Raw genomic sequence first — 19,893 nt, 5'->3', positions numbered from 1 at the left:
TGCAAAAAAGAAACAACTTGAATCTTGTTCATTTTGACCTTGAGATAGAAAGAACTTTTAAAAGACATCAAAGGGAGAATTTGCAAGTTGTAACTTTAAATAAGACAATGGCTAAGGATAACAACAACAATGGCAACAATGCCATTAATCTAGTTCCTGAAGAAAATAGAGCACTACGGGATTATACTGTTCCTCTTTTACAATGTTTACACCAAAGCATTAGAAGACCTTCCATCAATGAAAATAATTTTGAAATTAAGCCAACTTACATTCAAATGTTTCAATCTTCAGTCTAGTTTCATGGGTTACCCAGTAATCATCTTAATTCTCATTTGGTGAATTTCCTGAAAATTTGCGATCTTTTCAAATATAATTAAGTAACTAATAATGCTTTTAGATTGAGACTGTTTCTGTTTCCTTTGAGGGATAAAGCAAAGAGCTGGCTCAACTCACTGCCCAAACGATTTATTACTACATGGGAGGACTTGGCTCAAAAGTTTATTTTAAAATTCTTTTTGCCTGCCAAGACTACAAATATGAGGAACAATATAACCTTATTTAAACAAGTTAAAGGTGAATCATTGTATGAAACTTGGGAAAGATTTAAGGAACTACTTAGAAGATGTCCACATCATGGGATTCCTGATTGGTTGCAAGTTCAAACATTCTACAATAGGCTGGTTGGTCCAATAAAAACCACAATTGATCTGTTGCTAGTGAGTCATTATGGGTAAGAATGCTGCAGTTGCTTATAATCTTTTAGAAGAGATGGCTTTAAATAATTACCAATGGCCCTCAGAAAGGTCTAGTCCAAGAAAAGTTGTTGGAGCCTATGAAATTGATGCACTTAACACCTTAACTGCACAAATAGCTGTACAAGTGGCTACATTATCCAAGAAGTTTGACACACTAGGAGTTCATGCGATTCAAAATTCATTTGTAGTCTGTGACATGTGTAGAGATGGCCATTCAAGTGTTCAATGTCCATACAATTATGAATCAGTCCAATATGTGGGGAACTTTTACAAGCAGTAAAATAATCCATATTCCAATACATATAATCTTGGTTGGAGAAATCACCTAAAATTTTCATGGAATAACAACCTAAGGCCTTCAAATCAAAAACCAATCATGCCTCCTAGTTTTCAACAACAAGCTAGACCACCAAATCTTGAAAAGAAGTCCTAAGTGGAAGAACCCCTATTGCAATATATATCAAATAATGATACTATAAATCAAAGCTATGGAGCCTCCTTGAGAAATCTTAAAACCCAAATGGGATAGCTTGAAAATTCCATCAACAGTAGACCCCAAGGTGCCTTACCAAATGACACACAAATCAATCCTTAAGGTATGAAACAATGCAATGCAATTACCCCTAGAAATGGAAACGAAGTTAGAGGGGTGAGTGAAAAATCAATTGAATCTTCAAAAAAACATGTAGATGAGGAAGAGCTAATTATTGAGAAAGAAGTTGAAACGGAAAAGAAAGATAATGGAAAAGCTAAAAATCAAGTGAAGTCTCAAGCAAATTATCCTCCACCACCATTCCCACAAAGGTTGAAAAACCAAAAGCTGGATAAACAGTTTGAGAAATTTCTCAATGTCTTCAAGAAGCTTCACATAAATATTCCTTTTGTTGAAACTTTGGAAAACATGCCAAGCTAGGTTAAGTTTTTGGAAGGCATCCTATCCAAGAAGAGAAAGCTGGAAGACTTTGAAATGGTTGCACTTACTAAGACGTGCAGTGCTATACTTCAAAATAAGCTTCCACCAAAGCCGAAGGATCCAGAGAGTTTTTCTATACCTTGTACTATTGGCAAATTTAAATTTTCTAAAGCTTTGTGTGATTTAGATGCTGGTGTTTCAATTATGCCTTTGTCAATTATTGAGAAAATTGGACTTGATGAGATACAACCTACTACAGTTTCTTTGCAATTAGCCGACAGAACAATCAAGTAGCCTATGGGAATTATTGAAGATGTGTTGGTTAAAGTTGGGCATCTTTACATTTCAATGGACTTCATTATGCTAGAGATGGAAGAAGATATGGAAATTCCTTTAATCATGGGACAACCATTCTTGGCTACTACTAGTGCAGTCATTGATGCTAAGGTAAGATAACTTTTAAAGTTGGAAAGGAGATAGTGGAGTTTAATATTTTCAATGCAATCAAGTATCCATATATAGATAGTTGCAAAAACTTAATTGAAGATATTCTTTTTAAAAATGCAAATTTTCTCAATATCTCACCCTCTTTTTGTTATATCAAAAAGGAAGATAGAAATACAATAAGCACAATTTGCAAAACATAATAAACATGATAAAGAATATGTAAAACCCGACCCTATAAACACATGTCATGATATACATGCATTGAGTAGTATGTTATTACGCTAGGAAAGTTCCTAAGAATAGACGAAACCCGGTGTTGTACCTAACGGTACACTTGAGTTGATTTAACCTCGAACTAGTTCAAATAGGAATCGTAGGATGAAATTTAATATTTTACAGTCCAGGAATGACTCAAAATGATTGTTCGGAGTTCGAGGGTTCATTTGGGAAAAAATTAGAAATTTCGATGTTCAAGGGTAAAATCGTCATTTTTCCACCTAAGATAATAATTTGATCATGGAGTGAAAATTTTGACCAAGATTAACTATTTGGAGTATAATTTAATGATAGGAAGTGAAAATTTTCAATTTCGGTAATTTTTGGAACATAGGGGTGAAACGATAATTTTATCATTTTGAGGTAAAAATCGTAATTTTCACCACCCAAAACTTGTCAAAATCATAGGATTTATTTATTTTTGGTATGAATAACTATGGTATGTTAAGTGGTGAAAAATTGAAGTTTAAAGGATGAAATTTTAAAAACGGATCAACGGGAAAGTGACACATGGCATTTTTTAATGGTTTAATATTATTTTAATGAAAAGTCAGCCATTTAAACCCCATATTAAGTGCTGGCCAGCCATAAGGAAAGAATAAGAGAGAAAATAGAGAGGAAAGGAAGAAAAGAGAAAAACAAAGGAAAACTAGAAAATTCAAAGGGGAAATCGCGTTTTTGGCCCGTTTACGCGTCTAACGGTAAGATTTTTCGACTTTAGCTTGATTTCTACCTTTCCTATGCCTTTGTTTCCATTTAGCATGCTTGAGGAGAGAGATTAAAAAATTGAATCCAAGGGCTGGCCGAAATTCATGGGGGAGGAATTTGAAATTTTTAGGTTTTGATTTTTAGTTAAATTGGTAGTTTTAGTTAGTTAAATGTGTATAGAAATTAAATTGGGCAAGAAAGCATGAAATTTTCACAATACCCACCCTTGGCTGAATATGCATTGATGTACAATGATGATGACCTGATTTTTGTTCTAAGAGAAATGAAGAGAAAATGATGAAAAATGGTTAAATGTTATAGAAAAACAAAGTGAAAAATTAATCGAGTAAATGTCCCATTTTTGGCCAAATTTTCCAACGAGGAAAGTGAACTGATTTTGGTGATTTTAGAAGTTTATTGGCTGATATTTAATGGTTAGAAATGTTGGAGAGAAAGTGGGACAATTTAGAGCTAAAATGGAGCCCGTTAGCAATTTAACGGGTAAAGTGCCAAAAATAGGTTAATACCGCATTTAAGCCATTTTAGGCTATTGCATTTCATACCATGCATTAGTATAAGATTTAAGTCAATTATATAGTGATTTAGCATCAATGTGGTGAACTGTGTAAATTTTGTAATGTGTTTAGGAGGAGAGCCTTCCAGTAAAGGCAAGGAAGTAATACCGAACGAACAGTGATCGGGGCACCTAAAAATCAGTTAATTTGTACAAACGATGAGTAAACTTATTATTATTGTAAATTATCTAGAGTTTATTTTTAAATGCTCTTTATGTATTTTATGAAATGAAAACGAGATTCAAACGGGATTTTTGATGTTTTAGAAATAAATGTGACAAATAAAAATATATTGTGTTGATTATGAAATTGAGTAATTGGAGGCTGCCAATTATTTTGAAATATATATTTTCCTATGAATGGCTTATGAAATATGAGTATAGATGGCTATATTTGATAAATTGCATTGGGAATTTATGTAAGCTGTTTTTACTATGCAGGCTGGGTAAATAAATAAAAGCCACGTTATACTGTCGAAATTTTATTAAAATTGGTGGGTTTAGTCACTGTAGTGGCGGGTTTTCGTGAACTGCCTATTAGAGGGGCACGATAAACCCGGTTATATAGTTACTCTGATTGTAAAGGCGAGCAGGGTAACTCCCGGGGTAGTATTAGAGCTCACTTCACGTCGAAACCCCACGTGAATGTGTAACTCGGCCAACGCCAAGGAACGACTTGTTTTAAAAATAAAAATGTGTTTCACATGTAAATATCATAACAACCTTGGCGGACTCAGTTGGATGCCTCGACCAAGGTATCCCCGAGAATTAGTTTTGGCTTCAGCCTTGTTTTTAATAAAAGACATAAGCCTTAACAACTATTTTGGTAAATTACAAATATTTTATGGTTTAAGAAATAAATTGGAAACATTATGAAATGGTTTGTGATTTGTTGTTTGAACTTGCCTCCATGTTACTCGCGTTTAGATATTTATGATAATGTCTGTTTACTCATTGGGATTGCAAAATATCACCCACCTCTTTTCCAAACATTTTAGGTCTGTGGTAGCTTGTAGATACCTTATTTTGTCGAGGATTCCAGTTGACATCTCTATCTCACAAACAGTAGGTTACTATCACCAATACTTGGTGTATTTTGGGCAACTTGTCATTGTAATTATTATTGTACATTATAACTTTGTAAATTATTGTATGTATGAATTTATTTTACTTCCAAGTTATAAAAGATTTCTTACACGTATTTCTATAAATATTGTTTTATATAAAAATCTTATATTTTAATCAATATTTTGAATAGTAATATTTGTCTATAAATCCTTTTAAAATATTTTTGTCTTTTGATTTACTTGAGCCGAAAACTACTGAAAATTGTTTAAAATGGAATGTTTAAAAACGATTTCTCACAGAAAAGGTAAGAAACTGATATGTAAGCCTTGCGGGGTTCTAATTGGCATTCCGGGTAATGAGTGTCAATCGGGACGTCGCGGTGGTTGTCATGGGTCTGAGGGAGGTTCCGGGTCGTGACAGAATATACCATTTGCTAGAAAAAGATATTCAATAAGCACATCAATCACCATCCCACCAAACAATTGACAAATACAAATAAAAGCTTCCCATTGTAAAAGCAAATAAGCACAAAATCAATTGTAAGGGATACACTCATTTAAAACTCATTTTATCAATTGGTAAAGCATTAGTAAAAGCTCCCTCTATCATTAAGTATTCTAAGCATATCAACTTCAAAGCTTAAACACATTTAAGAAGGATATGATCAACTTTAAAGCTTAAATGAGAAGAGAAAATATAAAGCTTGATGTAAATTTAAAATTAGATGTCAATTGAAAATACCTAAAGCTTGCTACTAATGGTTGGAATAAACTTTATATCAATTGTGGATCTCAACATTCAAGCATAAATGAGAAGTATTGAAGCACAAAATCAAGTTGGTGTTAGAAAGATATTACCAATAATGAAAAACACTGATTGTTGGATTTTCACCATAACTTGTTGAAGATACCAAGTGCTAATGATACTAACCTTGATTCGAAGAGACATGTCTATATGAATGTCAAAAGTAAACTTCCCTTTAAGAAATCATAAGATCAACACAAATTATTAGGAGACAATTACAAAGTAGTTCTTAACCATGTCAAAGGCATCATTAGTCAACATGTGTCATTCCTAATCATTTTCAAACATCAATAAGCGTTTCTAATTTTCATCAAGCATTTATTATTATTGTAACGCCCCACTCAAAAAAAAAATAAAAGTAAGTTGGGGCCAGCATGTGAAGAGAAAAAGGAAAGGAAAAAGACAAAAGAGAAGAGAAAAGGAAGAAGAAAAAAAAAAGAAAAAGAGGGGCCCTCCAAAAAGAGAAGGAAGAAAGGAGAGAGAAGAAGAAAAGTCAAGCTGCCAAAAAAGGAAAAAAGACGAGGAAGAAAGAGAAGAGGAAAGAGAAGGAAGAGAGTGGGGGACCCGAGGGAAAGAGAGGAGCGAGGAAAGAAAATGAGAGAGGAGGAGTGGTATCTAGGGGAGAAGAAAAGAAAGAGAAAGAGAAGAAGAAAGAGAGAGGGAGCATGGCGACGAAGAGAAGAAAGAGAGGGAAGAAAGAAGAAAAAGAAAAAGAAGAAGAAGGAAATAAGGAGTAGAGACGGAGGAAAAGAAAAAGAGGGAAAAAAGAAAAAAGAAAAAACAGAATAAGGAGAGAAAGAGCAGCGATAGAGGAGAAGAAAGAGATGGAAGAAAGAGACAAAAAAAGAATAGCTAGATACACGCATGAACCAATAGCGAAGTAGCGTCCCGCTATTGTGAGGTGAGTGAGTGCTAAATTTCAAAACTATGTCCCTATAATATATTATTTATTGATAGTTGACGAAATTGTGGACTACATGAGTTGGTAGAAAGCCTTAGGTTATTTGTGTTTGTGATAAGGATTTTAAATTTGTTTTTTTTATAATATATAAAAATATATATATATATTTACATGTTTTTTTTAAATACGGGGAAACAAACCTCTGATTGGCTTTCACTTCAAAATCATACCTTGCAAGTTTGCGTGATGTTTAAGCTAATGGCCTTTGTATTGATTCATAAAACTCTATGATAAATTATTTTTTTCACTTAGCATGTTGATTTGGTAAATATGCCATGCTTTGAAATAAATTATGCAAAACATTCATTTTATGATTATACAGCTTTTAATCTGTCATGTTATGCAAATGTATTAAATTGCAATGATTTTATTTTAACGTGATTGAGATACTCTGGGTAGGACCTGTTACTACATCAGGTCAAGTGTGGTCTTTGTGCACAAAATAAAAATTATTGATTATTGATATTTGATTATAAAAGGGGACCTGAAGCCTCGATTTATATTGGGTGGCATGGGTAGTTCCCACGAGTAGGAAAAAAGGGGACATGAAATCCTGATTTATATTGAGTGGCGTGGGCAGTTCCCACAAGTAGGTAAAAGGGGGACCTGAAGCCTCGATTTATATTGGGTGGCATGGGCAGATCCCACGAGTAGGTAAAGGGGACCTGAAGCCCCGATTTATATTGGGTGGTGTGAGCAGTTCCCACGAGTAGATAAAAGAGGGACCTGAAGCCCTGATTTATATTAGGTGGCATGGGCAGATCTCATCAATAGGTAAAGGGGGACCTGAAGCCCTGATTTATATATGGCGGCGTGGGTAGTTCCCACGAGTAGGTGATGATGTCTGAGAGAGTAAGCCTAAGGGCTATATTAAACCTACTCGAGGATGATGCTCTCTTGTAGATTTTTATTTCACTATGCATGGCATTAATACTTGAAAATTTTTATTTAATGGCAAGTGAAATTTACCTATTCATTGGTGATCAATTAATTCACCTTTTTATATTTAAGAATTTTCATTTTTCACTTGTCATTGAATTTAATGTTGATTGGATGTTGGGGTTTAAAGATTTTCTAGCATCCTAAATACAACTGTTTTCATACATGTTTATTTGGAAATTATTATTTTTGAGAATTGCAAGGTATAAAAACCAAATCTCTCAGTTTTATGGAATGTATTTTCTACACTTACTCCTGAGTTTATAAACATTCCACCTTTATGTTTGTTTCCCCTCTTCGCCTGTTCACGAGGTCGATGATGATCACTGAGTCTATGAGACTCACACCCCTCTTAGTTTCCCTTTTTGCAGATAGAGATCAGTTTAACGTGTAACCATCGATGCATACGAACCACCGCAGAGTAAGTAAAGGCATTTCCTAACCCTGCTGTTTAGAGTTGTGTCAAAACGAAATTTGCTAGATGTTGAAAAATGTTGCTAACTTATAAACGTGAATTGTTATTATTTTGAATGGAGTAGATAGTAATTTAATTATTAATAATTGCTTACACTCCTGATTATATGTATTTAATGAATCTAGCGAAAGTCTTGAATGAGGCTTTTCTGGGATTTAGCGAAAATTCCTCAGAAGTCTCAGACGCCGGTAGCGACCAAAGAGGGGGTCGTTACAATTATCATCATCAAGCAAGCATTGCCAAGTAATATCAATCATTCATTTCAAAAGAATTCTCCAATTCATATAAGAATGGTAATTGAAAGAGAATTTCTACAATAAGAACATATCATCACATATAAAGAGAATATGATCATTTAACACTCTTAGCAAACATTTTTCCAAATCATTATCAAGCAAGCATTTTAAGAAATATTCTCCAAGTCATGAATGACAGTAGCAAATCAAGGAGAATTTTCACATCGAGAAAGTATCATTATTAACGAAGCATTACCAAAAACATTTAGCGCTTTTTGCAATAATGCAAGAAAGTATTATGATCAAGCAAGCACAAGCATGATTACAAAAAAGAAAATTAGCTATCTTCACTAGTCATGATTCCAATTTGTTTCATGAAATGCAAGCATGATTTACTCTTCCAAAAATATATAAACATATGCCCATTAAAGTATGCAACCATTAAAGTTCAAGGTATATACTATTCATCAATAATTTATGATTCATGAGTAATATTAATTAACAATTAAGCACTCAACTCATGAATATGCTAAAAGTGGACATCCAATCATTAATGAATATTAATTGTCAAGATTCAAGAAATGAGTATTTAATTGAAAACCTAGAAGTCAAAGTTGGTTGCAAATAAAGTCTTTTAAATCATGTAAACATTGACGCTCATGGAAGAAATAGTCAACGTGTAAATGCAATTCAAAATATTTTTCATGTCATCAAAATATAATTCATGATCAAAAACTTGACTTGAGTTATGAAATTAAGCACTAGAAATAATTCTATTACTGAAGTCAATTTATAGACTTCAATAATTAAGGTCAAGCAAAATTAAATGTCATATAAGCATGTGACTTGACCAAAAATAATAGATGAACAGAATATATTTTTCACGAAGTTCAATAAGTTAATCCTTCTCAAATTCATATGCGTAATCAAGAATTCAATTTTGAAACACTCATTTAAGCACAATCATAAAGCATATTTCAAGAATTGATTCTAGACTAAGCATTTGAGCATTCTAATTCTCAAGATATGATTTTTTAATGTAAGCACATGACAAATGGTAGATTCAAGAAATTAAAGCATTTATAAACAATTCAATGAAATCAAAAAGGTTTTCCAAGAAGAATATAGGTTCTCTTTTCAAAAATTTGCACATGAAACATGCACAATTTGAGTTGGGCATACTTAATGCCAAAACATGAACTCAATGACAATTCAATCTAGCAAGCAAACATGTACATCCAATAAGAACAAGTCAATAAGTATTTTTATCATGCAACAAACTTGTTCATGAATCATTATAAGCTCAAAAATGACAAGTATTTTTCTCATGCAAGCTCATTTTGCTTTAAAAGTACCAAATAAAATAATTAAGACTTATTAAGCTCATTATTAACCATCTTGAACTATTCAAGCTAGTTCTAAATTGCAAATCAAGGTTCTTCAAATGGTCAAAATTATCATACACACAAAGAAATAAAAAAAATTATCATGACCCAAATCTGAAGGTCCGTGACTAGTACGCACAAGCCTAGCAAGCAAGCTTGCGAGACTCGAGGAAGCTTTTAAAAGTAAGTCCTGTTTAACATATGTCATAATCATAAGGCCTCATGGCCAACATCATTTAACTAACCTTAAATCTTTAATATTCAACATTAGCCCCTCGGCTCATAATAACATTGAAGTCTTAAGCATGACATGTCTATAGTCTTACATTGGCTAACTTATCAAGTTATTAAACATCTCATTACATGACATCATACAAGGTGATGCAGTACCCACATAATCCAATCTAAAACATAACCATTTTATGCATTGTAGAAGTGTAAGACTCGCCTATCACTCAGCGGAGATACATCACTAGTAGATAACATACCACTTGCCAAAATTACATGTCGCATGTTGACAATGCTAACCGCCTAATCCTTGGTGTCTTTTATCAACACAATACAATCAAAAAAGGTTAGTCACACTAGTACTCAATGAACGGGAGAATAAATCAATTGTAAATGTGTAAGGATAATTGCTACACATATCTCTAAACATATGTACACAGTAGTAAACTCATCATATACATAGGGGGACAGGTCCAACATCACTTGTCATAACTATACTATCACCGTTTGGTCAGTCGCACTATGATGTGCTCAAACATACTCATTATCATATGCATAAGGTAGGCTAACTCTGTCTCATTTATCATTATTGTTATCATTATAGTCATCTATCGACTTTCGTCAATCGTGTGAACCAACCCACCATATGGCTGTTGACACACGTGTTTAACATATGTACCTTGTGAACATTTACATCAAGCATAAGTCCTTATACTCCAAAAATTTCGTTCTATTACCTCACATTATCATACAAGACAACTCTTACCTTAAGCCTTTGCATTTGATCATCATTTCATAATATAACATATCATGTATACATATCATATCCTATGGCATGCTTCTATACATTTTCAACATCATAACATATCATAAAGAGTTCTTCCCTGGACATAACGTAGTTACGTGCGGTGGCCAACCAATGGACAATATACAATATCATGCCACACCTTATCGCCCAAACAAACAACGAAGTCATGTCATGCCCCATTGCATAAACAAATGACGGAATCAATAAACATCATCCAGAACAATCTCAATAGATGGCATCATAGCACTACAGGAGGGACAGAAACACCATCCCTGCTTACTACCATCCCTGTAAGCATCATATATAATCATCGCACAATAGGCGAGAATCACAGGTAGGACGAAACCACTATTCCTGCTTACCACCATCCTTGTTGGCAAAATATACATAGTCACAGTGATATGGACACACTCAACCTCATTTCATTTGTTCGTCATCCGAAAATCATCCATGGGCAGTACATACATCATATCATTGACATTCTTTGTCACACATGATCACATTCATTTCATTATAACTTACTTATATCATCATCATATCACAGTCTATATATAGCCTAGGCATATCCTTCTAGGCATATCATGCATATCATACATTTCCTATAACATTCACTAGTCTAGACATAACACTTCTAGTCATATTCATCATATACACATTCACCATAATATCATAACTCTCATAATCTTGGCTTATATTTGTGTTAACATCATTAGCCTAGGCATACCCCATTAATCTTAAGCATTTTCTAATCTAGGAATTGTACCTCCAAACTTAAGTATAGCTCATTCATAGCATACATTATACATTTCATTATGGAAGCATGCATGCACCTTAGTCATCATACACCTATACATCAAAATTCCCCACTCACCTTGATAAATTAGAGGTGTTCCACAATCAAGCTTCCATCCTTAACCTCCAATTGTGTTTAGCTCATAAACGTGCCTAAATGACTCAATCTTTCCTTAAGCACATTAAGATATTACAAAACCAATTAAATCCTAACTTTCAAAAAATACCAACTTTTCTAAAAATAATCAAATCTTTAGCAATCCATCACATAAGTTCAAATCCTTCAACAATGAGCAAAACCCATGCCTTAGAAGTTGGATTGTGCTATTGTTTACCCCAAATCCCTAGTTAACTCAAGGAGGCCAATTCCACCAAGTTGAACTAATGCAAGATATAAGTTATTCACCAATTAAATTGGAAATCAATTGGTACAACATTTAATCCTACCTCTAGAAGCATTTCCCAAGCTCCACGTTTACTCCAAATAACTCCAAGTACTTCAAAAATCAATTCAAAAGTTAGGGTTTTTTTGTTTGAGAGAGAGAAAAATGAAAATCACATAACCTAACTTTTGGAAGTGAAATCACTTACCTCAAACACTTAGAATCTAAGATTGATTGTTGGACTTGAGTGGGTTTGAAGTGGGTAAAATTTGAGAGAAAACGGTGAAAGAATGAAGGAAAAAGAAAAAAAATGAGAAAGGTTTGATTTTGGGGCTTTTAAGGCCGAACTTGACTAATTTGGTAGGCTAAGGTCGACTATGGGACGCTTGTAGTCAACCTTGACTGACAGAGTTTTCCCATTTCCCTTCCCAAAATCGATTATAAAGAACTTATTGTCGATCTTGGACCAAAATGTCCAATTCCACTCAACTTTTTTTCTCAAGATCGACTATGGAAGCCCTATAGTCAATCCTGGACCAACATGCTTGCATTTCTCCCATTTTTCCTTTTAAGATCAATTATAAAGAGCTTATATTCAATCCTCAACCAACATGCTCAACTTTTCAGATCTAGATTCATAAAAAAAACTTCTTTACCGAGCCAAAACTAGTTCTAAACTTCTCTCACAACCTCAAATCATTATCAAACTCAATCCACACATAAGAATCATCCATTATCACATCAGATAGGAATCAAAACCTCAGCCATAGAGTTCATCATTTCTCATGTAACTTAATTTTCATAAAAAAATTGGGGTTTTACATTCTCCCTTCTTTATAAAAAATTCATCCTCGAATTTAATTACACACCATAATTTAAAACACATAGTAAACCTAAAAAAAATGGGGATATTTCTCTCATTTCCTTCACAAGTTCCCATGTGGCTTCTTTAATCAAATGGCTTTGCTACAATACTTTCACCGTAGTAATATCCCTGAAGCAAAGCCGTTTTACTTGTCGATCCAATATGGCTACAGGCTACTGCTTATAACTAAGTCCATCTTGTAACTGGACTTCATCATACCGTATCACATGTGAAAGATTATGAACATGCTTCCTAAGCATGGAGACATGAACGACCGGATGAAAATCGGACAAGTTAAGTGGTAGCACCAAATGATAAGCAATTGTACCAACATGTTTTAATACCTCAAAGGGTCTGATGTATCTAAGGCTCAATTTCCCTTTCTTTCTAAATCTTTTCACTCCCTTGGTAGGCGAAACTTTAAAGAATACATAATCGCCAACTTCAAATTCCAAGGGTTTTCACCTATTATCGATGTAAGATTTCTTACTACTTTGAGCAGTTAGCATCCTTTCTCGAATTACATAGACGTATCACTTTGCTTCTTGGACCATTTTTGACCCTAAGAGTTTCTTTTCTCCAACTTCAAACCACCCAATAGGTTATCTAGATCTTCGCCCATATAAAGCCTTATATGGAGCCATACCAATCATGGCTTGATAGTTATTGTTATAAGTGAACTCGACTAGAGGCAAGTAACGATTCCATGAAACTTCAAAGTTTAGTGTAATCGCTCTCAACATATCCTCAAGCATCTGGATGGTGCACTTAGATTGGCCATCCGTTTATGGGTGGAAGGCCATACTAAAATCTAATTTTGTCCTTTGCAATCTCTTCCAAAATCGACTCATGAATTGCGGTCCTCTATCGAACACTATCGTTAACAAAACACCATGTAGCTTGGCAACCTCATTAATGTATATTTGGGCATACCGAGTTGCTTCATACTTAGTCTTGATCAACAAAAAGTGAGTAGACTTAGCTAGTCGATCAATTATCACCTCGATGGCATCATAGCCACCCCTAGCTCGCAATAAACTCGTCAAAAAGTCCATTGCTACAAGTTCCCATTTCCACTCAGGAATCGATAACAGTTATAACAGTCCATAAGGCTTTTGGTGTTCATCCGTTACTTGTTGACATGTCAAACATCTAGAGACATATTCTACTATGTCTCTTTTCATTCCTAGCCACCAGTAAGTGGACTTTACATCATGATACATTTTCGTGGCTCCAAAATGAATAGCATAGGCCACAACATGTGCCTCTCTGAATATCTCATTACTTAAACCATTAACATCTATCACATAAATTCGTGATCGATACCTCATTAGGCCATCAATGCCATAAGAGAAATCTTGACCTCTATCTTCGCTCATGTCTCCAAAAATCTTCACCATAAATTCATCTCGATCTTAGGCATCTTTAATTCAATCTAAAATCAACGATCAAACCCTGAAATGTGCCGTCAATGTGCCTAAACCATTATCCTCAAATTGAACTCCCATATTGCCTAGATCATAAAAACTTTCTACAATTGACCATCTCTCCACATTCACATGTGCCAAACTCTCCATTGACTTATGGCTTAGGGCATTTGCTATAACATTCACCTTGCTTAGACGGTAGAAAATGGTACAATCCGTCTTTCAACAGTTCCAACCACTTACTTTTAAGTCTCTTTGCTAAAATATATACTTCAAACTTTTGTAATCAGTCTATAATTGCAAGTTTCACCATAAAGATAATGGTGCCAAATTTTTAAAGCAAAGACAATTGCAGCCATTTCTAGCTCATGTGTACTGTAGTTCTATTCATGTCTTTTTAGCTGACAAGATGCATATGCTATGACTATTCCATTTTGCATCAATACGTAGCCCAAACCAACCCGTGACACCTCGCAGTACACGGTGTAGCCTCAAATCCCATAAGACAGGCTCAATATGGGCGTTGAGGTGAGATAGGTGTTGTTGATTCCTCACCCAATTGCACATATCGTTAATAAGTAATATAATAGTAAGTAGAATTTGTTCCCATGGAGAATTGAATTAATTCCTAATTGCTAACTACTAAAATTTTAACACCTTAATCTTATCCAAACCACCTAATTATTAAAAAGAAAAATTGAAACTAATAACTAAAACTAATCTAAATTCTTCAACAAAATTATTTTATTAGATTCGAGTGACTACCAGACCTAAGATTATGATATCCCTCAATACTTCCATCTGAATATTGTCCCTTTCTCTTAACTCAGCTTAATAGATTAAGTTGTTAACTTAGAGTCCTAAATTATTTATAAGCCTCTGTCAAGTTTCTCATAAAAATATATTTTTCAATTAATTTATTATATGTCTATACAAATTAAATTAAAGAAAGATTCATTAAGTTCGCGCTCTAATTTAGGTTACGTATGGCTTATAGGTGTATGTTTACCCTATATACAAATTAAATCACCTAATCAATTAAGTGCATTCGATCATACGTTATTCTATTCTATGTCTGCCTCAATCTCCTTCGTTAAGGTAGGTTTCCAATTCAATCTAATTGGTGGCCAATCAATTAGAAGAATTAAGAACATAATAAAATAAATAACTTAAATTCATTAAACATAAGCAAAAGAGAGATAAATAAATCAAACTACATATTGAGTTCAATCATAATCTTAAATAAACAATTTAGTTTCCCATCAAGTCACACATCATCATCAAATTAAAGTTAATCATCAAAACCAAAACCAAGAAAATAAAATAATAACAAAAAGATAAAAAGAACCCAAGAGTTGAATTCTTGATCTCCAAATCTTCTTGAATTCTTCAATTTCTTCTTTAGCTCCAATAAGACTTTTCTTTAATGATTTTGTGGCTTGATTTTTAATTCTCAATCTTGTGTTTCATTCTCTTCTAAAAGTCCTTTGAAAGATTATTTTTATAGGGTTTTGAAGTTAGGCCAAGTTGAGTGGAGAAAGAAGTCAATTCGAATCAAGATTTCCTCATTAAACTATATGGCCTACTTCCTCCAAAGCCGTGGCCTTGACCACTTAAATAGCAGATATCGTAATTGTTCTAGGATTATTGCAATGCTCCAACTTTGACAAGATTTTGACCACCTTCCAAGCTGAATTGGGCAAAGTGGTACAAATAAAAAGTTGTAGCTTTTTTTCTTAGCTTTCTAATGGCTTCAGAATCACTTCATTTAAAGCGCGGTAGAGAGAGATATGGCCAAAATACCAAAATATGTGCAGTGAAAGTCTACACCTTAAAATTGCTCTCCTACTTCCACTAAATTTTTCTTTCATTAAACACCTACAAAAACACAAATAAATCAATAACAACCTATCTTAATCACATTAACACCAAATTAAGCATAAAATTAACTAAGACGAGATTCACTCTGTAACACTCCGTACTTTGATATGGTGACTAATAAAGCTTATCGGATGCCAATTGAAGCATAATAAGATATTTTGGGTACCAAGGAGACAAGAGGAGACAAGTGAAAAATTTTGAAATAAAATAATATAATATTTTATTAATAAAATAATATTAAAATAGTAATATTTAATCGGATGTTGGAGTTAGTCGTGAAGAGGGATTACATGGTCAATCCAAGTGGGGGAGAAGACTGTATAAAGGAATTTTAGAGGTAAATGACGTAAGTGAGACCCGCATAATTTTATTAAATAGAACTAGCGTGGGTAAGTAAATATTTAAATATTATAGTGACATCGCGTTGAACTGTAATTTCAATATTTTGATGGTACACATGCAAAGTAAGGAAGAAAGAAAGAAACTAGAATTTTTTTTAAAAGTGTTGGAAGGATCAAATTTTAAAATACAAAAATTAGAAGGTTGTGTAACAAATAAAATGAAGTTGAGGATTTACATGTAAATTGTATTAGTTTGAGGGAATAAAATAAATAAATAATAAAATAATAAGAAAATAAAAGAATTGGAAAGTGGTGGATGGGAATGAAGAAAAGTCAAAGCCATTTGGAAAAAAAAATAGATTTGGAACAAAGTGGAGTGAGCAACCGGCCATGTGGCAAATACATGAGTTAAAATATATTTTCAGTGATGAATTGAGTTAGTAGGGGTCGGCCACATGGAGCAAAGAAAAGAAAAAAAAAGAAGTCAAAGGCAGTTAATTGAAGAAAGAAAATGGAAAGAGAGAAGTCGGGTGTGAGGAAGAGGAGAAAAGAAAGAAAAGAAAGGTGTTGGGCATAAAAGAGAGAAAGAGCAAAATTTGAGAGAGAAAGAGCTAGCCAATGAAATCGTGGAAAAGAGAAAAAAGGAGCTAGAAGAAAAGCTGAACAAGAAAGAAGAGAAAAAGCTGAGTGAGAGGAAGAGAAAGGAAAGAAAAAGAAGAGAGAAGGAACTGAGTTTGAAGGGGCAGTTTTACTGCCGAGTTTGAGGGAGCAGCTTGGCTGCTGATTTTTGAGGAAGAACAAAACAACTTTGGCTGTCGAGTTTTGAGGGAGAAATGAGCAGCTTGGCTACTGATTTTTGAGGAAGAACAAAGTAGCTTTGGCTATCGAGTTTTGAGGGAGATAGGAGCCACTTGGCTGTTGATTTTTTAGGCTGAAATGAGCAGCTTTGGCTATTGATTTTTGGGTTGAAAGGAGCAGGAACTTGCTGCCGGTCGTGAGAAGGAAAGAGATGAGGAAATTGTGGCTGGCTTGTGAGTGTAAGAAAGAAAAAAAAAAAGAGAAGAAAGCTGCTACCAACAGACGGGAAAGAAGAGAAGAAGAAAGAGAGAAAGAAACGAGAAAAGAAGAAAGAAAAAAAAAAGAGAGAATGGGCATAGCCGAATAAGAAAAAAATGGGCATAGCCCAATAAGAAGAAATGGGAAGAGCCCATGGAAAGGGCCCAATAGCAATAAAGAAAGAAAAGTCCAAAAGAGAATAAAGGTGGAGACTTAGGCTTGGGCTAACCTAGCCCAAATAGGTAAAAATTTCCTTGCTTTTATTGGGCTTGTTATGAAGTTGGATTATTTAGGGCTAGCCCACTTGTTTAGTTAAATTTTGGTTATTAGTGATATGAATTAAATTTAAATTACATTATTACAATACTTAAAATTTGTATTAGGATGTGTCATAGGACTAAAGTAAAAAAGAAAATATGAAATTGATGAATAGTGCTCAAGTGAAGTTAAGAAATTTTAAATGATTCGTTGTGAAGAATTATTGTTGTCGAAGGAACTTATATGCATAATTTAGTTGAAAGTGTTAAGTTAAGTGGTATAATATTTGGAAGAAATAAGGAGAAATAATGTGGATTGAAATTGGAAAATAATAGGATAGATTTGAAATGACTATGGTTGCCGTAAATATAGTTAATATTGTGGAAATATAAGATGGATTTGGGTAGAAATTATTTAGAAAGGTTGAAGTAGGCACGTGACATCATAAATAAGTTATCGAAGATATAATATAAGGAATTACGTAAGCAAATGATATAAGTAATTTTAATAAAAATGTATTAAGATGTGAGTTAATTGAAGATGGTTTCATGATAGGATGAAAAATATAAATTTGAGTAAGGATTAATGGAGTGAAGTGCTGCTCGTATACGTATGTAATTAAATATATTGAGTTAGCATTATTGGTAGGAAGTGCAAAGGCAAGGTTAGAGTACTGTGGTGGCGTGCCAGAGTAAATAACGAGCAACCGGCTAGTGAAAATAGTTAGAGACACCTCCGAACAAATAGCGACTTAATATCTCATTGTTACAAGGTGAGTGAACTTGCATTAAAATGTTTTGGGATATACACATTTATGTTTGATTAAATCCCTTAAAACGTTTTATTGGTTTTCTTCAAAACTCGCACGAGAACAGGCCTTTATGAAATGTTTTCATGCTATAAAATGGATGGTGTGATGAATCCATGTGTTTTTGTGTAATATTAATGTATATATATATTATGTCATAAATGATACATTGTGTGACAAAAATGCAACCGTGCGTGTGCGGGGTGAGTGTGCACCTGCCGATGATGACAATGGTAAGGGAGATGGATGATGATATTGCTTGTGCACGATGTGGGGGGATGAACACGATGACTCCAACTATGTGCATGATGTGGGGGGATGCACATGAGCTAAGTGAGACAAAATGTCCGGTTACGTTCACGATGTGGGGGGTTGCACATGAGCTGGGTGAGATGGTGGTGTATGTGTTTATATATATATATTTACTATATAGAGATGTTTGGACTTAATATGTGCTTGCATTGACTGTTGAAAACTTGAGTATTGTCAATGTGTTCAGTTTAATATGCAATGTGGCATGAGTGGATTTTCTCAGTGGCAGTGAAAGCCCCTTGAATTTTATCTGGCTAGAATTTCGTTGTAACGAGAATACTTTTTCGCTGCAGTTATAGTTAATCTATTATGCTTGACTTGCTTGAATTCTACTAAAGTTTTCACTTCTCAGCTTTTTATTATTCATGAGTCTTTCCTCATCATGTGATTAAACGACCAATGGATTGAATGAGGGATTTTTTAAATTGAACTAAACTAAACTGCATTGTTTTGAACTTAATTGCAGCATGATTTCTAAACCTTCCTTAACGTTGCTTGTTCCCTTTTTATGTTCACTCACAGAGTTTATACTCACGTTTTCAACTTCATGTTTTTAGATTCAGGGGTGGTTGGGATGTAGACTGAGGTTCCCACATACGCCCATCTTTTGGTAGGTACCCTGGCATTCAGTAGTCATATTCCCCCTACAGAGTCACTCCGCTGACGGTCCAGGTCTTTGTATATGCTCAATGTGAATTGAAAAAAATACATTTAACAAACTATTTATGTATATTTTGAATTATGATGCCAACGTGAGCATTCATTTGGGTTCTATGAATTGCATTTGAAGAAATTGACATTTGAACACTATTAAGTACAGATCTTAAAGAAATATGATAGATAGTTGGACTAATATACAAGTGCATATAAAGAGGCTTGCTTGGGCCTAGCGAGCTGTGCCTATTGGGTCCTTGCACTGATCATGACCCGGAGATTGGGTTGTGACACAGGTGGTATCAGAGCCCTAAGTTTAACTGAGTCCTAAGATTCCTGGTGTTTGTCAGTGGAGTTTTTAGAGTTAGTGTAGAGTCCTGTTCTTGGTTTGTGGGTGCGCGACACGAATCAAGGAAAGGAGGCTACATGAACTCTTTTTCATCTAGAAGCCTACCTTTGTCCTAGTACTACAAGGTTAAGAATTAATGCGTGTTTGTGTATAGGTATGAGGTGCCCCTGTGATACAACATGAGCAACGG

The 19,893-nt window shown here is 34.1% G+C and overlaps 1 non-coding gene across 1 annotated transcript; it reads right to left on the bottom strand.

Moving 5' to 3' along the window:
* Positions 1 to 533: 533 nt before the first annotated feature.
* LOC148764125 (small nucleolar RNA R71) lies at positions 534 to 640 on the bottom strand. Its single transcript, XR_016024886.1, has one exon. It is a non-coding gene; the product is annotated as a small nucleolar RNA R71 (small nucleolar RNA).
* Between the last annotated feature and the right edge of the window lie 19,253 nt (positions 641 to 19,893).

This window comes from Theobroma cacao, chromosome 2 (genome assembly GCF_053813885.1).
Source record: "Theobroma cacao isolate CCN51 chromosome 2, ASM5381388v1, whole genome shotgun sequence".
NCBI classification, from domain to species: domain Eukaryota; kingdom Viridiplantae; phylum Streptophyta; class Magnoliopsida; order Malvales; family Malvaceae; genus Theobroma; species Theobroma cacao.
This window is presented reverse-complemented; position numbering and strand designations above follow the sequence as displayed.